Source organism: Microcaecilia unicolor, chromosome 3, assembly GCF_901765095.1.
Source record: "Microcaecilia unicolor chromosome 3, aMicUni1.1, whole genome shotgun sequence".
Classification (NCBI taxonomy): domain Eukaryota; kingdom Metazoa; phylum Chordata; class Amphibia; order Gymnophiona; family Siphonopidae; genus Microcaecilia; species Microcaecilia unicolor.
In genome coordinates, this window is record NC_044033.1 from 510,383,139 (window position 1) to 510,410,036 (window position 26,898).

A 26,898-nucleotide genomic window follows, 5' to 3' on the forward strand; every position below is an offset into this window, starting at 1 on the left:
TCCAGAGTCTAATTACATCTATTCCATCCTCATTCTTCTTGATCTTTCTGCTGCTTTTGACACTGTCGATCACAGCATACTCCTCGATATCCTGTCCTCACTTGGATTCCAGGGCTCTGTCCTTTCCTGGTTCTCTTCCTACATCTCCCTCCACACCTTCAGTGTTCACTCTGGTGGATCCTCTTCTACTTCTATCCCTCTGCCTGTCGGCATACCTCAGGGTTCTGTTCTTGGTCCCCTCCTCTTTTCTATCTACACTTCTTCCCTTGGTTCATTAATCTCATCCCATGGCTTTTCCTACCATCTCTATGCTGATGACTCCCAAATCTACCTTTCTACCCCTGATATCTCACCTTGCATCCAAACCAAAGTTTCAGCGTGCTTGTCTGACATTGCTGTCTGGATGTCTCAACGCCACCTGAAATTAAACATGACCAAAACCGAGCTTCTCATTTTTCCCCCCAAACCCACCTCCCCGCTCCCCCTGTTTTCTATTTCTGTTGATGGTTCTCTCATTCTCCCTCTCTCCTCAGCTCGAAACCTTGGGGTCATCTTTGACTCTTCTCTCTCCTTCTCTGCTCATATCCAGCAGATCGCCAAGACCTGTCGTTTCTTTCTTTACAACATCCGTAAAATCCGGCCCTTTCTTTCCGAGCACTCTACCAAAACCCTCATCCACACCCTTGTCACCTCTCATTTAGACTACTGCAATCTGCTTCTTGCTGGCCTCCCACTTAGTCACCTCTCCCCTCTCCAATCGGTTCAAAACTCTGCTGCCCGTCTCGTCTTCCGCCAGGGTCGCTTTACTCATACTACCCCTCTTCTTAAGTCGCTTCACTGGCTCCCTATCCGTTTTCGCATCCTGTTCAAACTTCTTCTACTAACCTATAAATCAGGGGCGTATCTGCGTGGGGCCACAGGGGCCTGGGCCCCCGCAGATTTCGCCCTGGACCCCCCTACCGCCGTTAACCCTCCCCCACCTACTGCCAACCCTTTCCACGCCTACCGCCATCACCTACCCCGAGGTCCGCTCCTGCCGGCTTTTTAAACTATTACTTCAGCTGGTGGGGGACCCCAACCCCCACCAGCCCAGCCAAGGTCTTCTTTAACTTCTTAATCCTCGTGCTGTTAAAGCTGCATGCATCCTTCCAGTTGGACGGAGTTTGAGAAGTTAAAGAAGACCTCGGCTGTGTTGGCGGGGGTTGGGGTCCCCCGCCAGCTGAAGTAATAGTTTAAAAAAACGTCAGGAGCGGACCTCGGGGTAGGTGACGGCAGTAGGCGGGGAAAGGGTTGGCGGTAGGCGGGGGAGGGTTAATGGTGGTAGGGGGGAGGGTTGACGACGGCGACGACGGCGGGGGGGGGCGGCGGTAGGGGGGGTTATAATGTGCCCCCTCACTCTAGCCCCTGCCCCCCCTACCGCCGAACCTCAGATACGCCCCTGCTATAAATGTACTCACTCTGCTGCTCCCCAGTATCTCTCCACACTCGTCCTTCCCTACACCCCTTCCCGTGCACTCCGCTCCATGGATAAATCCTTCTTATCTGTTCCCTTCTCCACTACTGCCAACTCCAGACTTCGCGCCTTCTGTCTCGCTGCACCCTACGCCTGGAATAAACTTCCTGAGCCCCTACATCTTGCCCCATCCTTGGCCACCTTTAAATCTAGACTGAAAGTCCACCTCTTTAACATTGCTTTTGACTCGTAACCACTTGTAACCACTCACCTCCACCTACCCTCCTCTCCTCCCTCCTGTATACATTAATTAATTTGATTTGCTTACTTTATTTTTTTTTTGTCTATTAGATTGTAAGCTCTTTGAGCAGGGACTGTCTTTCTTCTATGTTTGTGCAGCGCTGCGTACGCCTTGTAGCGCTATAGAAATGCTAAATAGTAGTAGTAGTAGTAGTAGTATTGCAGTAGAGAATTCCTTAATAGGGGAGTTAAAAAAATAGAAAGCATAGTCTCGGGTACCTTCTAATCTCGTTTGAGCAGGTGATGGTTTTACATCAAATTCAGGTATACATATAAAGTATCACATACCATGTAAAATGAGTTCACCTTGTTGGGCAGACTGGATGGACCATCCAGGTCTTTATCTGCCGTCATTTACTATGTTACTACTCCTACTCATTTCTATAGTACATGCAAGTACATTTTCTGTCCCTAGAGGGCTCACAATCTAACTTTTTCTATCTGGGGCAATGGAGGGTTAAGTGACTTGCCCAAGATTACAAGGAGCTGCAGTGGGAATTGAACCCAGGTCACCAGGATCAAAGCCTGCTGCCACTAACCATTAAGCTACTCCTCCACTTTTCTCTGGCTCCGGCTTCTTCTTCTTCCCCCCCCCCCCCCCCCCCCCCCCCCCCCCTCTGCCTCCCTGTTCTGAGCTCACCCCTCCCTGGGCTGCTCCATCTCCTGTCTTGTCATTGGCTGAAATTTGCGCTCTTTCTGGCTATCAGGACTCCCTTAGCCTCTGATTGGCTGCTCATCTCCCCGGCTTTCTCCTTTCCTTCTAGCTTCCAGCATCCACTGAGGCCATCCCAGCTCCCAATGTCTTCCAGGGCCTCCCTCTAAAGGTAAAAAAAACTTTAAAGTTAACCCCTGGTTACATTTGGGAGCAGGTTCAACGTGATGTTAGTAGGAAACGTATGTCGATATTCTAACACGTAATGCAGTAAGCCCTACCAGCATAACTAGACAAACTTGAGACACATTTTTCTGAGAAGTGTTGCACAAACATAGAAATTACCTTGGGATATCAGTAAGCAGGCAGTGTGGCTCCTTTTGTATTATACCCATATTTTGGAGGAAAAAAAGAACTCTGTATGGAAAAGAATACCAACTACAGTAGTGCTGATAAGAAAGAACTAGGCTTTGCTAAGATGAAAGAGCGTGCATAAAGAGATCTTTCCTTTGCAAAAGACCTATAAATATAAGTACATAAGTAATGCCACACTGGGAAAAGACCAAGGGTCCATCGAGCCCAGCATCCTGTCCACGACAGCGGCCAATCCAGGCCAAGGGCACCTGGCAAGCTTCCCAAACGTACAAACATTCTATACATGTTATTCCTGGAATTGTGGATTTTTCCCAAGTCCATTTAGTAGTGGTTTACGGACTTGTCCTTTAGGAAACCATCTAACTCCTTTTTAAACTCTGCTAAGCTAACCGCCTTCACCACATTCTCCGGCAACGAATTCCAGAGTTTAATTATACGTTGGGTGAAGAAAAAGTTTCTCCGATTTGTTTTAAATTTACTACACTGTAGTTTCATCGCATGCCCCCTACTCCTAGTATTTTTGTAAAGCGTGAACAGATGCTTCACATCCACCTGTTCCACTCCACTCATTATTTTATATACCTCTATAAGTGCTTTTGAACTCGGAATAAGGACTGGGCTCTCTTCCCCTACTCCCTCTACTCAATATGGAAATTAAAAAGAGTCAGACCTTTCTTCCCAAGGACTGTTTTCCGTAACCTGGTACAATCAATGGTGCTTAGCCATCTAGACTACTGCAATGCACTCTACGCCGGCTGTAAAGAGCAAATAATCAAGAAACTTCAGATAGCCCAGAACACTGTGGCCAGACTTATTTTCGGTAAAACAAAATATGAAAGTGCTAAACCCCTACGAGAAAAGCTACACTGGCTCCCACTTAAAGAGCACATCACGTTCAAAATATGCTCCCTAGTTCACAAAATCATTCACGGAGAGGCAACAGCCTACATGTCAGACCTGATAGACCTACCACCCAGGAATGCTAAAAGATCATCCCGCACAATCCTTAATCTACACTTCCCCAACTGCAAAGGTCTAAAATACAAACTAATGCATGCGTCAAACTTTACCTACTTGAGCACATAGTTATGGAACGCACTGCCGCGCAACTTAAAAACGATATACGAACTAACCAACTTCCGCAAACTACTGAAGACCCATCTCTTTAATAAGGCATACCACAAAGATCAACAAATGTGAACAGACACCACTCCTCCACGTACATTCAGAACTGTCTTATAATATCTGCTTGTTGTATTACTATCATGTTCTATCATTATCATGTCACCCAAGATTTTATTTATTTATTGTTTGCATTTGTATCCCACATTTTCCCACCTCTTTGCGGGCTCAGTGTGGCTTACAATAAGATATGAATAATGAAAATACATTTGTTACAACTTGGTTATGGGTTATATTGTACAAGTGTTGCGAGATAATCGAATTATCATTAGGAATATCACAATGGGACATCAACATTGAGACATTGGGAGGAGACAATGGGAAGCTTAAGGGCAGTGTTAAGACACAAAGGCACATGGTGTACATATTTCTGTGAGTAAATGTATAAGTAATGTGGAATTATGGGGGATGAGAGATCATAAGTGGATGTATGATGCATTGATGAACAGTGAGTGTGGACTTTATGTGTTTTGGTTCTTTCCGTAAATTGTCTCAAATAGATGGGTCTTCAGTAATCTGCGGAAGGATGCTTGCTCGTGGATCGCTCTTAAGTTGCGTGGCAGTGTGTTCCAAAGCTGCGTGCTCGTGTGAGAAAAGGTTGACGCGTGTAGCATCTTGTATTTCACGCCCTTGCAAGTAGGGAAATGGAGGTTGAGGTATGTTCGGGAAGATCTCCTAGCATTTCTGGGTGGTAGGTCAATCAACTCGGACATGTAGGCTGGGGCTTCGCCGTGGATGATCTTGTGGACTAGTGTGCATACCTTAAAAGTGATGCGTTCCTTAAGTGGAAGCCAGTGTAGTTTCTCTCATAGTGGTGTTGCCCTTTCATACTTTGGTTTTCCGAAGATCAGTCTGGCTGCTGTGTTCTGGGCTGTTTGAAGTTTCCTCAGTGTTTGCTCTTTGCAGCCTGCGTATAATGAGTTGCAGTAATCCAGATGGCTGAGGATGAGGGATTGCACTAGGTTACGAAAGACGAATCTTGGGAAGAATGGTCTTATCCTTTTCAGTTTCCACATGCAGTAGAACATCTTCTTAGTTGTGTTGTTTGCGTGGGTTTCAAGTGTTATGTGGCGGTCGATGGTGACTCCAAGGATTTTTAGCGTTTTTGAGATTGGAAGGTTTAGGTTTGGTGTATTTATCACGTTGAATTCGTTAGTGTTGTATTGGGAGGTGAGTACCAGGCATTTTCTGCATTTAATTTCAGATGGAATGTGTCTGCCCATGTGTTCAAGATGTGTAGACTTTGATTGATTTCGTTGAAGATTTCTTTGATGTCTTGTTTGAAAGGGATGTATATTGTCACATCATCGGCGTATATATATGGATTGAGGTTATGGTTTGATAGGAGTTTTGCTAAAGGGATCATCATTAGGTTGAAAATAGTTGGTGAGAGAGATGATCCTTGTGGAACTCCACATTCAGGTGTCCATGCCTTGGACGTGGTTGAGTGTGATGTGACTTGATACGAGCGCAGGGTTAGGAACCCCTTGAACCAGTTCAGGACATTTCCTCCAATGCCGAAGTATTCAAGTATGTGTAGTAGGATTTCGTGGTCGACCATGTCGAAGGCGCTTGACATGTCAAATTGTAGGAGGAGTATATTGTTCCCGGTTGCTATTATTTGTTTAAATTTGGTCATAAGGGTGACTAGTACTGTTTCTGTGCTATGGTTCGACCGGAATCCGGATTGGGCATCATGCAGTATTGAGTGTTTGTTTAGATAGTTTGTGAGTTGTTTGGTTACCATTCCTTCGGTTATCTTGGTTATTAGTGGTATGGATGCTACTGGCCTGTAGTTGGTAATTTCGCTCAAGTTTTTCTTCTGTAACACTAAATGTCCACTTTCTAATATATTTCCACTATTCATGATGTATTGTAAGCCACATTGAGACTGCAAATAGGTGGGAAAATGTGGGATGCAAATGCAATAAATAAATAAATAAATAAGAAAATCAGGCCTGCCTCAGGAGTCCCTAAAAACAGTACATAATGTAAAAATGACAAAGCATGACATAAACAAAAAATATAAAATTCTACTTGACTTTTGTCTCATATAATGATAGAACTAATTGCAAAAGACCAAAAAGTAATTGCAAATTTACACAATCTTAAAATATAGATCTAGTAAAAGGCAAATGATACAAAAAGCAAATAATATAAAATTAAAAATTAAACAATCTAAATAAAAATAAAAAATAAAATAGACTAGAACGCAAACAGTACTATGCGGGTGATAAACGGGTGATAAAAAATGAAACATTAATGTATATGTATTGTCATATAGGAGAGTACATTTATGATGCAACTGATTAGTCCTACATAAGAGAGAACATATTTGTATTGACAAAGGGAATGTGCAAACAACCTTCAAACAATACACCAAAACAGATTATATTTACTAAAAGAATGAACTTGAAAATGCAAAAACAACTACACATATAAACCACAAAAATATAAAATCTGAAGATACATTTTCAATCTAGACTGACTAATCACCTAGCGACTGGTAACCAGAAACTATGGATAAAAAAAACTGATGATTGTAAATTTAATAGTATGGACAGTACCTGTATGTTATTCTTGCTTCTTGCCATTTTTCTACTGATCCCACTGTTTCTTGGTAACTGAACAAGAGATACGACCTGAAATTCTTTCTTCACATATGAGAAAGAAGCACAAAGATTTCCAGGACCCCCAGAGGGAAAGAATCAGACAATGTGCAAGTCCAAAGAAATAAAAATTGTACTGAGTGTCTCCCTAGAGTTATTTCGGATGATAGAAAGACGTTTTCTATTATTAATAAAGCAGGTTATTAAAGTTAAATGATTTTATACTGCATTTCAAATTGTAATTCAAGGACTATGCAAGGTAGAGTTTGTCTGGAAATAGCAGCAACCCCATTAATATAATCATTCGATGTGGAAAAGCAATCTATTTCAGCATTCTTTCAACCTTTGCTATCGGTCTGTTGGTTTAAAGTCCATCTGTTTACAAGCAGTGTAGCTGAACGTTTTAAAATCAAGATACTGTCAGACTGAGCCTTTTCTCACAGCAGTGTTTATTGAGAGATAATCTGTAGCCAGACTCACTTCTTCTACATAAGTGCCTTCACCACGTTCTCTGGCAATGAATTCCAGAGTTTAATTACACGTTGGGTGAAGAAAGCTTTTCTCTTATTTGTGTTAAATTTACTATACTGTAGTTTCATCGCATGCCCCCTAGTCCTAATATTTTTGGAAAGCGTGAACAGACGCTTCACATCCACCTGTTCCACTCCACTCATTATTTTATATACCTCTATCATGTCTCCCCTCAGCCGTCTCTTCTCCAAACTGAAAAGCCCTAGCCTCCTTAGTCTTTCTTCATAGGGAAGTCATCCCATCCCCACTATCATTTTAGTCGCCCTTCGCTGCACCTTTTCCAATTCCACTATATCTTTCTTGAGATGCAGCGACCAGAATTGAACACAATACTCAAGGTGCGGTGCAATGTTTAGAACTCCGACGCTGATTGCTACACCAGCCAACAGACTGAATTTTAAAAAACTGAAAATGGCAAAATCAAAAGTTTCTGGTAAAGGCATTGATGAACGTGCTGTAGGATTTCCCAAAAACGATTCTAAAAATATACTTTAAAAATATATATTCTAACAAAAGAGGGGGGAGCAGTGGCGCAGCCACAAGTGGGCTGGGGCCCACCTATTTAGGGCTCAGGCCCACCCAACAGTAACACACATTTAGCGGTAGCTGCTGGGGATCCCAAGCCCTGCCAGCTGAAGACCTCCCCCTGATGGGAATGAAAACACTACTCTCCATGATACCGGCATCTGCACATGCTCAGTTTTCAGTGCATGCCTGCTGCAGACTGCCAAGGTGGAAAGAAGCATTTTCCCACCAACTGAGATATTTTTTGGTGGTGGTGGTCGGGGGGGGGGGGGGGGGGGGGGGATGGGGTAGAACACTTGGTGCCTACCCATTTCTTACCTAGGCCCACCCAAAAACTGTTGTCTAGCTACGCCCCTTGGGGGGAGGTACAAAAAACAATCGACAACCAAACTACAACACCAGCCTAGGAGTACTGGAAGGCTTCCATAAAAAGACGGTGAAAGAATTTAAACAGTGTCGATATCAGGATGTTTACATATGGGAGCTTTGCACGTAAAAAACTGTGCTTGTTAGTAACTCATAGCTACAGACCCAAACCAAGCTAAAAAAGCACTCCCCTAGCGATTAAAATTGATGAGGCTTATGACTTACCCAGACTTGGCTGTGGAATGATAACTACTACTACTACTATTTAGCATTTCTATAGCGCTACAAGGCATACGCAGCGCTGCACAAACATAGAAGAAAGACAGTCCCTGCTCAAAGAGCTTACAATCTAATAGGAATGATAAACTAACTACCTCTGTGGTACGCTGTCGCTACTGGACAAGCGCCTTCTCTAAGTTGTCTAAACTGAGTTGTGGAGTCTAGCTATTAGATATACCGTTATGTTAATTTGTGCTCTGATGTACTGTAACTTAAATGTCAGGTATGCAATTACAACTCATGCAGTAGAGGCAGCAGTGAGACAATTGGATAAACCAAATGTAAAATTTCAAGAGAGCATGTGGAACTTATATGCGTTAAAAGTATAAATGAGAAACATATATATAAAAAATAAGAAATATGTATACATAAAAATTGTATAAAAATATGAAAAAATATAAAAAATGTATACAAGGTTACTCGAAAAAACCTCCATGTTTTTTCTTAATAAAATATATATCTAAGGAAACCTTCATGTATCTAATATAATGTAAAAATAATTAAATGTGGAGTCCAAGATGGCCGCCGATCGAGACGGACGCGTTTGAGTGCTCCTCAGCATTTCCTCGATATTTTTTCTTCCTTCTCTAATATGCCGAAGAGGAGAGGATGAGCTGCCGCTGCTGCCTCCCAGCAGCAAAGAACGTCTGCCTCATTGGGTTTAATAACGCAGTATTTGCAGAGGGCCGCAAGCTCGGTAATGCCGTCGGTGAGCGGTCTGCAGACTCAGCCCGCGAGTGGAGATAGCGGGCAGAGCAATGGGCTGGAAGCTACCTTGAGCCCCGACGGGAGAGAGCCTCCTCCTCAGCCGGTGTTTAGCAGTTCTCCGATACCAGCCCCAGCAGACCCGAATACCAAAGTGTTAGCGGGATCTTCAGGGCGGGAGGCAATTCTACAAATATCGGAAGAAAGTGGGAGTATTCCAACTCCAACTTTAACTGCACACGCCGTTTTAAGATCTACAGAGGATAAGAGAGGAGCAGCCGCGACGGAGGCAATGCAACAACTTGGTAAGGCTTTGTGCCCCCAAATAAAACAAATGAAAGAAGAAATAGTTGTAGTTGCTGGGAAAGTGAGAGAAATGGACACTGAAATTAAAACATTGTCATCACAGATAAATAAGGTGGAGAAGGAAACTCAACAGATACAGTTAGTACAAACGACGATCATTAAAGATTTGGTACACCTGAGGAGGAAGTCAGAGTTCCTTGAAATTGCCTCTCGAGGCAATAATTTACGCTTTATTAACTTTCCTTTTCATCCGTTGATTTCCCCAAGGGAAATGTTGAAGTTCTACTTTAAAGAAATTCTAAATATAAACAAAGATCTTATTCCTCCAGTGTCTCAGGCCTTTTACATCCCCACAAAGGCTGAAAAGAATTTACAGATGCAAGGAAATAATCAATCTTTAGATGTTTCGGCTATGCTAGAAACATCTGACTCAGAACAAGTAACCAAACAAGCAAACACCCACAGAAGGTGAACTCTCCACAGGAAAACCAATGAAAGGCAAAACACACAGTGGATCCAAAACACTGTGTGTTTTGCCTTTCAGAACAAGTAACACCATCTACTTTAATAGTAACATTTGCATTACTCACAGACAAGGTCTGGATACTAAAAAAAAATTTTCAAGTAAGAGAAAAATTGTTTAAAGGATTATTAGTTCGGGTATTTCCAGACCTGGCACGAGAGACGCAAAAACGTAGACAGAAAGTTTTACAACTGAAACAGGAAACATTAAAGATTGGAGCAACTTTCTATTTAAAATATCCCTGCAAGTGTTTGGTTTCATATCAATCTGTAAAATATGTATATTTTGATCCTTCGCAACTGACCCTATTTATAACATCAAAAAAAGCCTCTTAAGGGTATAAATACAACAAGCTTGTAAACGTTTACGTCTCGATTTAAGTGTATAGATTGTTTTTCTTCTTGTTCTCCATAGTTGTATCATTGGACTCCTATGTTGTGGACTTTTATGATGCTAACTAGTAAAAAAGGCCCGTTTCAGAAACAAATGAAACGTGCGCTAGCAAGGTTTTCCTTGGAGTGTGTATTTTTGAGAGAGTGTGTGTGAGAGAGAGAGAGAGAGAGAGAGAGAGTGAATGTGCGAGTTTGTGTGTGTGACAGAGAGTGAGTGAGTGTGGGTGTGAGTGTGTCTGTGAGAATGAGTGTGTGTGTGTGTGTGATGTGTATGGAAGTGCATATGTGTGACACAGTGAGTGTGAGAGAGTGTGTTTCACACAGATACAGTGATTGGGAGAGAGAGAGTGAGACTGTGTTCGAGTGTCTGTGTGAGAGAGAGAATGAGACTGTGCGCGAGTGTCTCTGAGAGAAAGAGTGTGTGTGTGGGAATGAGAGTGTGTGTGAGAATGAGTGTGTGCCAGGATGGTCCCCCCTCCTGCAAGGTGCCCCCTCCCTGTCTCCCTGCCATGTGTAAGTGTGTATTTGTGAGAGAGAGAGTGAGTGTGTGTGAGTGTGTTTGTGAGAGAGTGTGTGTGTGGGAATGAGAGTGTGTAGCAGGATGGGTCCCCCTCCCTCAGATGTGGCCCCCTCCCTCTCCTCCTGCCAGGTGCAAGTGTATGTTTGTGAGTGTGAGAGAGTGAGACTGTGTGCGAGTGTCTCTGTGAGAGAGTGTGTGTATGGGAATGTGTGTGTAAGAATGAGAGTGTGTGCCAGGGTGGCCCCCATCCGCCAGGGTGGCCCCCTCCCTCCCAGGTGCAAGTGTGTGTTTGTGACAGAGAGAGTGTGTGTGGGGGAATGAGCATGTGTGCCAGGGTGGGGCGCCTCCCTCCCCTCCCCCTCCCAGATTTAAGTGTGTGTTAGTGACAGAGACAGAGTGAGTGTGTGTGTGTGAGTGTGTTTGTGAGAGAGAGAGAGTGTGTGTGTGTGTATGAAGGAGAGTGTGTGCCAGGGTGGCCCCCCTCCCTCATTGTCTGCTTCCCTGCCAGGGGCCCCCCTCCCTCTCTCCCCACCTCCTCCTCCTCCAGCCCTCCCTGCCACTTGATCCCGTTCTTCGGTACTCCTCCCCCTGCCTGCTAGCACTGATGTTTACCTCCTCCTCTTCTGTCCCTCCCTGCCTCTTGATCGGCGATCTTCGTGACTCCTCCCCCTGCCTGGTACACACCTACCTTCTCCTCCTCCGGGCTGCCCTGCCACTTGATGTTGTATCTTTGGTACTCCTAGGGCTGGCGCTATAAAAAGAAGCACTCAGCTGTCCTGAGCGCTAACTACAAAAAATGTTTAAGAAAATGTAAAAACACGGCACCGCAGGCAGCCTTCAGGCATTGGCTGCTGGCTATGCAGGCTCCTCCCGTCTCTTACGTCACTGCCCCCGGAGCGACGTAGAGGCAGTGACGTAAGAGACGGGCGGAACCTGCACAGCCAGCAGCCAATGGCTCAAGGCTGCCTGCGGTGCTGTGGTTTTTTTTCTTTTACATTTTTTGTTGTTTGCGCTCAGGTTAGTCAGCTGATTGTTTTTTTTTTTTTTGTAGCACCGGCCCTGCTGCTGAACATGAAAAGCAGCAGTGGCCGGCAATGGGAGCTTGGGCTGGCGCTGTCGCGGTGGAGGAAAAGTGGGCTGGCAGGGCCCGTCTAGGGCCGGCCGTGGCTATGCCCCTGGCAGCAGTCTTGAGCGATTCTACTCCTCCCCTGCCTGGGTTGGTGTTTGCTGGGGTGTGGCGTTCAGTGTGTTTGCGGTGTCAACCTTGGGGGGGGGTGTTTTGGTGACGGGCGGCGACTTTGGTGGGTGGGGGAAGTTGGGAAGGGTGGATAGTGTGTTTCCAACCTTCTAATGGGACGTCATTTTACGTTGAGCGCTGTTATTTGCTGAGTGTCATTGCTCCGCCCTTGACGTCATTACATTTGACGCGTGGGCGGGGCAGACACTCATGGAGCAAAAAAATTGGTCTCAGCCGCCTCAGTTTAGAATGTTGGGAAAGTGAGGCTTCATTAGAATGTTGGAGGTGCGTTTTATATAGAGAGATAAGGAATCTCAAAATTCATATGTGTTAAATTTCCTATGAGATATCAATTGTATTAGCATTATTTTCTTATCAAGTGATTTAACTTGTAAGTATATAAATAAACGCATAAATAAAAAAAATAATAAAATGTAAAAATAAAAATTGAATTAAATCAAAATCAAATAGAATAGAATAATGTAAAAAACGAATATAAAATTAAAAAAAGAATAAGAAATAAAACACAATAGATAAAAATATTAAAAATTGAATTTTGTCTTATGTATTTCTTAAAGAAAAACTTTAAATCTAGCTCTATATTCAAACCTTTAGGAATTACTGTGTTAAACTGGAAAATCAAGTGCTGTTCTTCCTGCAAAGAAATTATTTATATGAAAAAAATCAAAAATTTTTTAAAACTATACTAGTATAATATTTTCAATGATGTCTGTTCATATGATCCATGGCTGGTATAAGGGGTGTGGCCAGTGTGGGTGTGGCTATCACAGGGGTGGGGCCATACATGGTGACCCCACCCATAATAAGTACTGGCACCTTTTTTTCTACAAAAAAAACACTGCATATACACAATCTTTGCTGTAGTGCAGTCACTACTATGATTCAAAATGGGATGTTTATTTAGTCTGGGATCTTGCCGATAGACTGCCCTGTTGCTTCCTTGGGTCTTCATTGTGTTTACTGTACCTATGTTTGGGAAACTTGAAGTTTACCATCCCAAACTTCAATAGTTTCCCAAACGTAGGTACAGTAAACACAATGAAGACCCAAGGAAGCAACAGGGCAGTCTATCGGCAAGATCCAAGATGGCAACAAAAAAAAAGCAGAAAAGACACAAAAAAATGGGAGGCCTGTCACGGTTGTGCCCATGTTTCGGGCTCTCCTTCTCGCCACCTGGTGGCCAGACCTGGTGGCTGCCATGAACTGTCTGGTTATTATCACCCATTCCAGATTTCAGCGCAGTCCGGTCCAGATCTTCCAGGCTGCCAGACTTGCTTGTTTTGTTTGAACCTACACAGCACCTGTAGTTGCCTGGTGATTGCTGCATCTGAGCCTCAGTTGCTGCTGGGCTTATTAGCCATTTTGAAACCGTTCTGCTTTGCCTTTGCATCGCCTTAGGCCATAGTACGTTGGTGCTTGTTGCACTTCCGCTTAGTTTGGGTTCTTGCCTGAAATTCTTGTCTGTTTTCAGTTAGTCTGTGTGTAGTTAGATTAGGTTGTGGTTTGTTTTCTAGTCTTGTCTCTGGGTTATAGTTTTGTGTTTAGTCCTTGTCTGCTTGTGTCTTAGTGGCTGCTCTGCAGCTTTCAGTCCTGTCCTTTAGCTTATCCTTTCCCTGCCTTGCTGTCCCTGTATATGCCTTTCCCCTCTGACCCTCTGTTCTTGTTCAGTCTAGTTGGGATCCTGTTCCTGCCCTGTCCTATAAGTCCTGCCGGCCGCCTGCAGCCAGGGGCTCAACTCCTGGTGAAAGGTGGCCATGTGCAGGTGAAGCCTAACTGTTTGTCAGAGTCCTGCCCTGTCTCTGGTGTAGGGTGTTTTTGCCTGCCGCTCCTCGGCAGTGGCCCAAGGGCTCACAAACCTAGTTCCTGCTTTGAATACGTGACAAGGCCAAAGTAAATTTTATCAACCAACAGTGCCTGACACAGGCCATGTTTCGCCCACTCATGGGCTGCATCAGGGGCTATAAATAAACAAATATATGCGTTTTTGTTGCCACAGTAAACATAATGGCCACATTTCTTATGAGCCCTCTCTGTAGTGGAAATATTGAAAGTGAGATGAGCTCTAGACAAAATTTCCTTTAAATTGCATACCCTTTGATTGCAAAACTTAGGCATTTGTTGGAAAATCGAATGTATTCCTAATATGTGCATTGTACATGCGCTGATGATTACCGCCTGGTTAATGCATGAGACTTTACCGCTAGGTCAATGGGTGGCAGTAAGGTCTTTAAGGTCGACCTAAGAGATGGGCGACCTCGGTTTTTGCCGATAATGGAAACCGAGGACACCCATCTCAAAAACAACCAAATCCAAGCCATTTGGTCATGGGAGGAGCCAGCATTCGTAGTGCACTGGTCCGCCTCACATGCTAGGACACCAACCGGGCACCCTAGGGGGCACTGCAGTGGACTTCACAAATTGCTCCCAGGTGCATAGCTCCCTTAGCTTGTGTGCTGAGCCCCCCAAAACCCACTCCCCACAACTATACACCACTACCATAGCCCTTAGGGATGAAGGGGGGCACCTACATGTGGGTACAGTGGGTTCTGAAGGGCTCACATTTACCACCACAAGTGTAACGGGGGGGGGGGGGATGGGCCTGGGTCCGCCTGCCTGAAGTGCACTGCACCCACTAAAAACTGCTCCAGGGACCTGCATACTGCTGTGATGGAGCTGGGCATGACATTTGAGGCTGGCATAGAGGCTGGAAAAAAAATATTTTTAAAATTTTTTTTTGGGGTGGGAGGGGGTTGGTGACCACTGGGGGAGTAAAGGGAGGTCATCCCTGATTCCCCCCGGTGGTCATCTGGTCAGTTCGGGCACCTTTTCGAGGCTTGTTCATGAAAAAAAGGGACCAAGTAAAGTCGGCCAAATGCTCGTCAGGGGCACCCTTCTTTTTCCATTATCGGCCGAGGACGCCCATCTCTTAAGCACGCCCCCGTCCCACCTTCGCTACACTGCCGACATGCCCCTGTGAACTTTACCCCCAACTGAAACCTGGTATAAATCCTTTGTGCCTAAATTAGATGCAGATCTGCCTTATTCTATAACTGCACGCAAATTAGAGGAATGCCACTGTCCCATCCAAGCCCCTCCCATAGCCATGCCGCTTTTGGATCCACACATAAAATTTATTTGCACATCTTTATAGACTATTGACTACAAAGATGCACACATAAATTCAAATTACTGCTAATTAGCCCCAATAATTGATTGTTAATGCCCAAATATTGGCACTAATTGGCTCGTTCAATTAAATTGCATGCATAAATTGTGTGCAATTTTGAGCGCCATATATAGAATTAGGGGGTATATTTATGCCATCAATGGTGATTCATTTCACATGAGTATATTCTCAATAGCTCCTGACTCACCTCTCTCAACATTGGGCTACTATATTATTTATAACTTCCTCATCATATAAAAATTCCTTATTTATTTTTACTTGTATTTTTAACAATGTGTAAGAAATAGGACTTATCTTTTTTTCTTCTATCAAATGTCAATTGTTGAGTGGAACAAGTAGATGTGAATCGCTTGTTTACCTTTTCCAAAAATACTAGGACTAGGGGGCACGCAATGAAGCTACAAAGTAGTACATTTAAAACCAATTGAAGAAACTATTTCTTCACTCAACGTGTAATTAAACTCTGGCATTCGTTGCCACAGAATGTGGTAAAAGCAGTTAGCTTAGCAGGGTTTAAAAAAAGGTTTGGATAGCTTCCTAAAAGAAAAGTCCATAAGCCATTATTAAGATGGGCTTGGGGAAAATCCACTGCTTATTTCCAGGATAAGTAGCATAAAATGTATTGTACTGTTTTGGGATCTTGCCAGGTACTTGTAACCTGGATTGGCCACTGTTGTAAACAGCATACTGGGCTTGTTGGACTTTCGGTCTGTCCCAGTATGGCAACACTTATGTACTTAGGTAAGTGGAATGCATCATTTCTGACACTCTTCCAAACGGCTCCAAATCCCACAAACAGTGATACCGGGTGGCAGGGGCTTAGCCAGACAACAGATTTTGGGTGGGCCTAGGCAAGAAGTGGGTGGGCACCAAGTGTTCTCTCCCCCCCCCCCCCCCAACTACTACCAAAATAATATCTCAACTGACAGGAAAGCGCTTCTTTCCACCTTGGCAGGCTGCAGCAGGCATGTGCTGAAAAATGAGCATGCTCAGGTGCCAGTATCGTGGAGAGTAGCGTTTTCGTTACCATCAGGGGGAAGTCTTCAGCTGGTCAAGCTTGGGATCCCCACCAGCTACCGCTAAATGTGTGCTACTGTTGGGTGAGCCTGAGCCCTAAATGGGTGGGTCCCGGCCCACCCAAGCCCACCTGTGGCTACGCCTTTGCCGGGTGGGCTAAATACAGAATTAGAATGGGCTTCCCTGCTGTAATATTGAGGAGAAGCAGTAGCTTATGGGAGACGGGGGGGCGTCTGACATCAGAAGCTGGAAATGGTTAAACAATAGATGAACGCCGTCGCCATCTTTGCAGAGGGATTGTCCCTGAAAATAGTAGCAGAGCTGGTGCTATCTACGGCAGAGGATAAGAAAGTGGAGTTAAGAAATTTATAGGTACATAGCAGGGGTGAATGAAGCTATTGAGCCCGTGCAGTACCTTGAATTATGTTTTTTTTTTAATTTTATTTATGAGTTTAATTTTACAAGCACTAAAATAACTTGCCAGAAATACAAACAAAATAATACAAGAATTATTTCAATTTCTATGCTCTTCCTTAGACCACAAAATAGGGAGAGTGAAACAAGACAAGGAGATCAATTAAACAACAGTAAACAGAAAAAATGTGGTATTGACCTGATTATTCCCAGTTATTATTTATCTGAATCATTATTCCACATTGATCGTCTGGTTGGCTTCTTCAAACCCAAAATGGTGTATATTCAATTTATTTAGTTGGAGACATACTTATTGTCCAATATTAGTAAAAATAATACACCTAATTTCAGTTTTTCTCTTTTAAAACCAGAAATTATTTACCAATACAAACACTTGAGTCTCTAATCCAATTCCCACTGATTAAGGTAATCCCAGTTTCACAGGCTTCACTCCTTTTGAATAAGAATTATGTTTTTTTCTTTTTTTGTAGGGGATAGTCCTTGAGACAGCCCGAGGGTGTGCGAAACATGCGTGTCGGACGCTTTTAACCCCCTAAGCCAGACAAATAAAGATGCGTATTTAGTTTCAGACTTAAGCTTAGAGCAAAATCATGTTTAACGTTTATACCAATACATATTAAGGAAGGGTAATCGGGTGAGCCAATGAAGAGGTGGGTGCCAGACACATTGCTTCTCGTAGGTATTAGCAATGAGCACCGCTGAGGTTCCCAAGAAATGAATTAAATGAGCAAAAGGACTGAGTGAAAAAGTTAAGGAAGATTGGTGATTTGACATTAAGTGTGGGATTTGGAGCCGTTTGGAAGAGTTGGGATTTGGACACGTAGGCTCCGTTAAGCATCATTGTTTGAAAATTTGGCCAAAGTGACAAGTTTTTCATATCTGACACTGCCACTGGTTAGGGTGGTGGACTTTGGTCCTGGGGAACTGAGGAACTGAGTTTGATTCCCACTTCAGGCACAGGCAGCTCCTTGTGACTCTGGGCAAGTCACTTAACCCTCCATTGCCCCATGTAAGCTGCATTGAGCCTGCCATGAGTGGGAAAGTGCGGGGTACAAATGTAACAAAAATAAAATAGATACTATTGGAGATTCTACATGGAATGTTGCTACTATTGGAGATTCTACATGGAATGTTGCTATTCCACTAGCAACATTCCATGTAGAAGGCTGCGCAGGCTTCTGTTTCTGTGAGTCTGACGTCCTGCACGTACGTGCAGGACGTCAGACTCACAGAAGCAGAAGCCTGCGCGGCCACATTGGTGATCTGTAAGGACTGACTTCTACATGGAATGTTGCTAGTGGAATAGCAACATTCCATGTAGAATCTCAAATAGTAGCAACAGTGGAGGAGTGGCCTAGTGGTTAGGGTGGTGGACTTTGGTCCTGGGGAACTGAGGAACTGAGTTGGATTCCCACTTCAAGCACAGGCAGCTCCTTGTGACTCTGGGCAAGTCACTTAACCCTCCATTGCCCCATGTAAGCCGCATTGAGCCTGCCATGAGTGGGAAAGTGCAGGGTACAAATGTAACAAAAATAAAATAGATACTATTGGAGATTCTACATGGAATGTTGCTATTCCACTAGCAACATTCCATGTAGAAGGCTGCGCAGGACGTCAGACTCACAGAAGCAGAAGCCTGCGCGGCCACATTGGTGATCTGCAAGGGCCAACGTCTAGTGGAATAGCAACATTCCATGTAGAATCTCAAATAGTAGCAACAGTGGAGGAGTGGTCTAGTGGTTAGGGTGGTGGACTCTGGTCCTGAGGAACTGAGTTTGATTCCCACTTCAGGCACAGGCAGCTCCTTGTGACTCTGGGCAAGTCACTTAACCCTCCATTGCCCCATGTAAGACGCATTGAGCCTGCCATGAGTGGGAAAGCGCGGGGTACAAATGTAACAAAACAAAAAAAAAATTTAGACACACCCCCTATTTAAGTGAGCAGGGACTGTCTCTTCATGTTCAAGTGTACAGTGCTGCGTACGTCCAGTAGTGCTATAGAAATGATAAGTAGTAGTAGTAGCACCCCTTAAAGAATTCCCTTCAACTGTATAAGTTGATCTACGACTAAGCACGCAGCAGAAGAAAGAAACCTTTGCTTAAGCAGGCAAGTAACTTTGCTTGTTATTGCTGCTATGGATTATTGGCATGCTGCCAATTTCTTGCCCAGGGATTCTCACCAGCTCTGCGTTACTCAGCGAGGCATTCTTTGAGTTCATTAAATAATTCAACAAGGGGAACTCGGTAGTTTCCGAGAATCTCCTCTGGCATATCAATTTTATGAATGGCTGCAGAATTGCATTTAATGGACAATGCATATATATATATATTTTTTTAAGCTATTCTGTAATTTCTTTAACGTGGATTTAAAACGTAATCATTGTATTTTCCTGGAGACGTAGTATTTCCACAAGCTCTTTTCGGCTGATGGAAGGTATTGCCTTGCAAATAGCATATAGAAAGGAGAAAGATTCAAATACAATTATGTTTCTTATTTACTGGTACACCTGCTGCCCTTTCAAAATGCTCAGCACAATATATTGCCAAAATACAGGGGCACTTCTCTACTAGAATATAAATTCAAAACAGCACAAAAAGTAGAGGATATCAAAAAGTACAATTACGTTGTAACGGGTGAGTCTCATAAATATGTCGCGGCTGGTATCACTTCACGCTCGTAGTGAACCTCTGCCCGTGTGAATGTTATAATCACAGACTCAACCCCCAACCAACCAATGCTTGAGTTTCTTAACTCTTTATTAATGGCAATGTATAAAAAAATGAGGCAATGTGTTACTTACCTTATTTTCAAACCGGTGTGCTCACAAACCCTGACAGGTTGCCTGTTTCGCAATACTTGCTTCGTCAAGGGGGAGCCATCCACCTGGTTATCAATTGTAACGCCTCTGGTCATAATCACTATATATTATATATATTGGCAGAGAGTTAAACCAGTATCTTAATTTTCACTAAGAGGAGATTCAAAATCTTAGTTCCACTGTTCTTTAGTGGAAATAAACGAAACATCAAAGCATTACTTTGACAGTCTGACAGAGTGGGAGGGTGGGGGTATGCATGGGGACATCAAAGCATTTCATTGAAATTCTAACAGGATGGGTGTTGGTAGGTGAGAGGAGGGTAATAAACAGAGAAATACAGCTTTATGTTTTATAATGAGTTAGAAAACCCAGATCCTTATTAAGTCCTGTTTGTTGGGTGTCAAAATATTCAATCATTCTTTTTTCAAAGGTCTTACGTTCCTGTATTGTTTTAAAATTACCTTTCAGTATTCTTACTGTGAAATCACTGGTGCAGTGTTCTGGTCTTGTGAAGTGTTGGCCCACAGGAGTGGGGGCTTGACACAGACAGACAGAATTCCCCTTGTAGTGACATACAATCCAGAGCTGGAGAAACTGAGGAAAATCATCTACACTATCGCAGGCCATTTTTCAGTGCACCTTAGTAAAAGGACCCCTAAAAGAAAGAGAAGCCAGTCCTCTGTCACAGCTTTAAGCATAAACATGCACCATCTGCTGGCCAAACAGGAGAAATACACTTCAGACATTTTTAAGTCAAGAAGATATCCAATACATTTTACAGGCTTAAAAAACACTGTTTCATCACACCACCTTTCTGTGGTTACAATCAAAACGGTTTAAATATTATATACAGGTACTCATTTTGTACCCAGAGCAATGGAGAGTTAAGTGAGTTGCCCAGAGTCAAAAGGCGCTGCCAGGGAAATAAATAAGATTTTTAATTGTGAGAATAATCATGATTACATTTTTTTGTCACTGCCAGAGACCTTGAAGTTAGGCGAACCCTTGTGTCAACACCAGGCATTGGTTTTAGATGGCCAACAAGCCATGGGGTCTTCACCTGGACCTACTACTGTTCCCCGTGTTGCTACCTAATCTCCAATGGCTTGCATTAGGACGTTTTTGACATGGACGTCTTTGGTTTCGAAAATCGCTGAAAGTCAGAAACGTCCATGTCTAGGGACGTCCAAATTTAAGGATTTTTAAGAATTTAGTCGTCCCTGACGGTATTATCGAAACAAAGGCTGGACGTCCATTTTGTTTCGAAAATACGGTTTTCCCCGCCCCTGGATTTGGACGTTTTGCAAGGACGTCCAAATCAAAACTTGGACGTCCCTTTCGAAAATGCCCCTCCACGTAACTTTGTAAGTCTAAGTACTTTGAAAATGTGCCCCTTAGTCTCTCTGCTATGGCCTTGTCCTCTCTAAGTGCTGCTTATACACCTTGATGATAAAAAGATGTCACAGGCTTTGTTTCTAATGTACATGAAAAAGTTTTTGCCTCTACAACAAGCTTCTTTTTAAATTCTTTTTAGCCTTCTTTATCAATGCTTTTCATACAACTTGCTAGTGCTTGTTATGTTGCTTTGAAAGGTATTAATCCGCAAACGAACCTTTTCCGGAGACGGGAAGGCGGTAGAACTAGAGGACTGTTTGCGCCTTTTCTTGCTGCGTCCCAGAGCCCAATCGAACCAGCAACAAATCCTCTCAACTGGTATCTTAGAAACCTGGACAGCTGGTAAAACTTACTAAGACAATAACAACTAGAAACGAAAAGAAAAAGAAAAGAAACCAAAAGAAAGCGCTTCTCGGGGTTAACACTGGTTTATTTTTTTGATCCAAAGATTAGGATAAATAATAAGAAATAGTTATAGATATAGTCTAGAATAGGACAGAAAGGAGAATATATACAGGAATGAAATTACAATGGAAAATGGTCAGGGCAGTCTTTCCGTTCCCTGGATTGGGGCCCAAAAGAGATGCACGCTGACCAACTTTCTTCCTTGACAGAAAAGTTTATATAGGGTTTTCCTTTCTCTTACAGTAAAAGGAAGGGGAGGTTCTCTCCTCCCCTTCTCAGCATCTTGCAATTACAGTCAGGATCTCCTTTGTTTATGTATCAATAAGGAAATACATAGCATATGTTTACATTTCCTTAGAAGATGCATTTGGTCTGTTGTCCAAATATTTTGGATCATTATCCTGCTTATAATCGAACGAGAAAAACGGCCAAGTTCCGACCTAAATCGGGAGATGGACGTTTATCTCACAAAAACGAATAACGCGGTATAATCGACAGCCGACCTTGGACGTTTTCAACTGCACTCCATCGCGGAAGCGTACAAAGTTGACGGGGGCGTGTCGGAGGCGTGGTGAAGGCGGGACTGGGGCATGGTTATCACCCGAACAGAGATGGGCGCCTTTCGCCGATAATGGAAAAAAAGTATGCGTTTGTAGCTAGAATTTAGGGCACTTTTCCTGGACCCTGTTTTTTCACGAATAAGGCCCCAAAAAGTGCCCTAAATGACCAGATTACCACCAGAGGGAATCGGGGATGACCTCCCCTGACTCCCCCAGTGGTCACTAACCCCCTCCCACCACAAAAAATGATGTTTCACAACTTTTTATTTTCACCATCAAATGTCATACCCACCTCCCTGGCAGCAGTATGCAGGTCCCTGGAGCAGTTGTTAGGGGGTGCAGTGGACTTCAGGCAGGTGGACCCAGGCCCATCCCCCCCCTACCTGTTACAATTGTGCTGCTTAATGCTTAGTCGTCCAACCCCCCCAAACCCACTGTACCCACATGTAGGTGCCCCCTTCACCCCTTAGGGCTATAGTAATGGTGTAGACTTGTGGGCAGTGGGTTTTGAGGGGGATTTGGGGGCTCAACACACAAGGGAAGGGTGCTATGCACCTGGGAGCTCTTTTACCTTTTTTTTTGTTTTTGTAAAAGTGCCCCCTAGGGTGCCCGGTTGGTGTCCTGGCATGTGAGGGGAACCAGTGCACTACGAATCCTGGCCCCTCCCACGAACAAATGCCTTGGATTTATTCATTTTTGAGCTGGGCGCTTTCATTTTCCATTATCGCTGAAAAACAAAAATGCCCAGCTCACAAATTGTCGAATAAAACATGGACGTCTATTTTTTTGCGAAAATACGGTTCAGTCTGCCCCTTCACAGACCCGTTCTCGGAGATAAACGCCCATGGAGATAGACGTTTTTGTTCGATTATGCCCCTCTATATCTCTTCTATTCATCTTTACAGCTTTTCTCACAAAAGAATATATTTGTCAGAAACTTTTGGTCTATTGTCTCAGTATTTTCCTGTACCATTTATTCTTATTCTAAAGGCAAGAGTTAAAACTGCTTCCTTATAGAGGTGTTAGATTTCTCTCCTGCCAGCCCAGACCCTGTGTTTTGTAAACAGGTCCGAACACAGATTCAAGGAAATACATAATAAAAGACTACTTTTCCCTGGCTCCAGAGGTCGATTTCTTAAAGTGAGATCTGTGCCTTCCTTTTGTGAGATGCAATATTTGATCTATTGTTAAAGCAGTTTCTGCAGGTGTTACTCAATTTTCTGGTTACAGAAAAAGTAATTCTCTTTTGCTTTGAAGTGGCCTTATACAAAAGACATGGGAAAGACCTCTGTCGCCTGAATTCCCTGAGGCTTGTCCACACTATGGGTGAGATCCTGGGCAGGCAGTCAGATTTGCAATTCTCTGGCTAAGCGGGGGGGGGGGGGGGGGGGGGGGTAGAGTGAATGTTTCCAGCAATAACTGTTCTCATGATTCAGAAGGGGAGAGATCTTCACCCCTCCCTGTCTAAAAGATGAGAAAAAATTAATTCTGTGCATGGAATACTGGAGGCCTTCTTTATGCCTCCCCCAACAGGACATGAAATGAGATTGAAGGGGGGCAGATTCAAGACAAACGTCAGGAAGTATTTTTTCACGGAGAGAGTGGCGGATACTTGGAATGCCCTCCCGTGGGAGGTGGTGGAGATGAAAACGATAACGGAATTCAAACATGCGTGGGATAAACATAAAGGAATCCTGTTCAGAAGGAATGGATCCTCAGAAGCTGAGCCGAGATTGGGTGGCAGAGCCGGTGGGGAGGCGGGGCTGGTGCTGGGCAAGACTTCTACGGTCTGTGCCCTGAAAATTGCAGATACAAATCAAGGTAAGGTATACACAAAAAGTAGCACACATGAGTTTATCTTGTTGGGCAGACTGGATGGACCGTGCAGGTCTTTTTCTGCTGTCATCTACTATGTTACTAAGCTTCTATGGATCTATTACTTCCAACAGGATTCTTTGTGTTTATTACTACTACTACTACTATTTAGCATTTCTATAGCGCTACAAGGCATACGCAGCGCTGCACAAACATTTTTGAATTCCGTTACCATTTTTATCTCCACCATCTTCTGCAGGAGGGGCATTCTAAGTGTCTACCACCCTCTCCATGAAAAAGTACTTCCTGACATTATTCCTTAGTCAGTCCCCCTTCAATCTCAATTGATGTCCTCTACTTCTGCCACCTTCCCATCTCTGGAAAATGCTTGTCTGCGGATTTATACCTTTCAAATATTGGAAGTCTGTATCATATCGCCCCTGTTTCTCCTTTCCTCCAGGGTCTCTCCTCGTATGTCTTGTTACGCAAGCCCCTTACCATTTTTGCCACTTTTCTTTGAACCATTCAAGTCTTTTTTACATCCCTAGCAAGGTACGGCCCCCCAAACTGAACACCATACTTTAGCACTCATTTTTATGGTGTTCAAAATTTGGGCTTCATTTATAGAATGTAGTCCTTAAGGGAGAATTCTATAAATGGCACCTAAAGTAGGCGCTAACCCCCTAGTTCTACAAAAGTTGCCAAAATTGTGCGCAAAAATTTGGGCTTGTGCCCAATTGGCACATGTAATTTAATTAAATGACAAGCCAATTAGTGCCATTAACTGGCTTTTTAACCAGCAATTATAGGCATCAATTAACATGTACATATGTAAATTTAGGCGTGTCCCAGCAAAGGAGGCACAGAAACGGGAGGGGTATGGTTGTTTTGGGGCGTGCATTCGAGTTACACATGCAATTACAGATTAAGGGGATTCCACATGTGAATTTAGGCGAGGGCATTTGCCCCTTGTTTTCGTTGGTGCAAATCGACGTGCCTACATTTATGCGTGACCCCTGCACTTATACGCTATTCTGTGAGCCATGCTTAAGGTGTGACTTATAGAAGAGTGCTTAAGTGGGTTTTTCTGCTTTGGTTTTTTTTTAGACACAATTTATAGAATTCACCCCTAAACTAATATTCTATAGTGAACATAAGAATATAAGCATTGCCATATTGGGACGGACCGAGGGTCCATTAAACCTGTTTCCAACAGTAGCCAATCCAGGTTACAAGTACCAGGCAAGAACCCAGAACAACAAAACAGATTTTATGCTGCTTATCCTAGAATATGCAGTGGATTTTCTCATCTTAATAATGACATGTGGACTTTTAGGAAATTATGCAAACCTTTTTTTAAACTCTGCTGAGCTAACTGCTTTTACCACATTCTCTGGCAATGAATTCCAGAGTTTAATCACTCGTTGAGTGAAGAAATATTTTCTCCGATTAACTTCAGGACTTGCAGTATTAAGGCTGCACTGTGCTCCCAGTCTCCTAGATGCATGGTGTCCATAGAAACGGAGGTAGAGCTGGCACAAAACTGTGATTCGCATGACACCAACAGATACATTTCCTGGAAAGAATTTTAAAAAAATATCTGGGGAACTGGCAGAATGATTTAAAAGTTCTAACAGCAGACATATTAAAATTAGCAGTATTCACATGATGAGATGAAAGAGCTGGCTGGCACAGAGGAAGAATAAGGACTGACGCTGGAGGAGCACGCTGAAAATTTTTATAAATAGTTTGCAATAAGGGGCTCTTTCACTAAAGCCTAGTTTGTGTTGCCATGTGGCCCATAGATAGAAAATAACATGTCCAGAATGTAATGTTCATAGTGCCTGCTAAGTTTTCGATAAAGGGCCCCTAAATTGGACAAACTAAAAAGAAATAACAAGGAATTGAGGAATGAATGAATGATACATAGTGCTTTGTGGTAAAAGTGAGAATTAGGTACAGGATATATTTCAGGAGTTCCTTTCAGATGAGACACCAATATGTATTCAAAGAGCAAATAGAACACAAGGATACCTCCTCATTAAACACTATGGTGACACTTAAAAGAATATTTAACAAAAGGCAGTAAAAAAAAAAATACCCCCACCCCCAGTATCCCCATGCACAATTAAAAACAAGGTGCAGTGTCAACCTCTCTTTGTTAAAGCATTTTTTAAAAAATAAGGTTCTTTATTGTTATTACTAGTCAAGAGTGGCACTCATCATTTAGTTGATTTATGGCATTTGATTATATGGAGGAGGAGCCTAGTGGTTAGTGCAGTGGACTTTGACCTGGGGAACTGGGTTCGATTCCCACTGCAGCTCCTTTTGACTCTGGGCAAGTCACTTAACCCTCCATTGTCCCTGGTACGAAATAAGTCCCTGAATATATGTAAACCGCTTTGAATGTAGTTGCAAAAACCTCAGAAAGGCGATATGTCAAGTCCCATTTCCCTTTCCCTAGTTGAGATTCTACACAGAATGTTGCTACTGGAGGAGTAGCCTAGTGGTTAGTGCAGTGGAACATGGAATGTTGCTACTATTTAGATTCTGTTGCTACTATTGGAGATTCTAGATGGAATGTTAATGTTGCTATTCCACTAGCAACATTCCATGTAGAAGCCTGCCCTTGCAGATCAGCAATGCGGCCGCACAGGCTTCCGTTTCTGTGAGTCTGACGTCCTGAATATAGAGGGTTTCCTGAAAGACACCCTTCAGTACTTGGGTGGTTTAGCTCCTATCAGACAGGCAACAAGCCATAAGGTTTGGCAGCAACTCATTGCACCATGGGCACTGACCTGTGGGGTACCACAAGGATCAATACTATCACCAGTCTGTTGAATATCTACCTTAAGCCACTAGCCGAGCTGATTCGGCCAATGGACACTCAGTTCTACATCTATGCAGACGATGTGCAGCTACTCATACCCATTGAACCTTACTTAACTACAGCCCTGTATAAACTGTCTAATTTATTTATTTATTTGTTACATTTGTATCCCACATTTTCCCAGGCTCAATGTGGCTTACACAGTACCGTAGCAGCGTTCACCAATTCCGATATAAACAGTTACACAGCGATGTTATGGTAGAATAGGGTTCATGCGGAACAAACAAGCATATTAGGGAATCATAGTGCTGTCATCGTGTCCAGAAAGGCAGCTGTGGTGGTATCTGGGGTTTCTATCTGTAGATTGAAGTCTCCCATGATCACCAGCCTAGGGTAATTCAGGGTCACTTGAGTAATCAGGTCTAGGTGTTCTTGCACAGATAATGTGTTGTTACGAGCA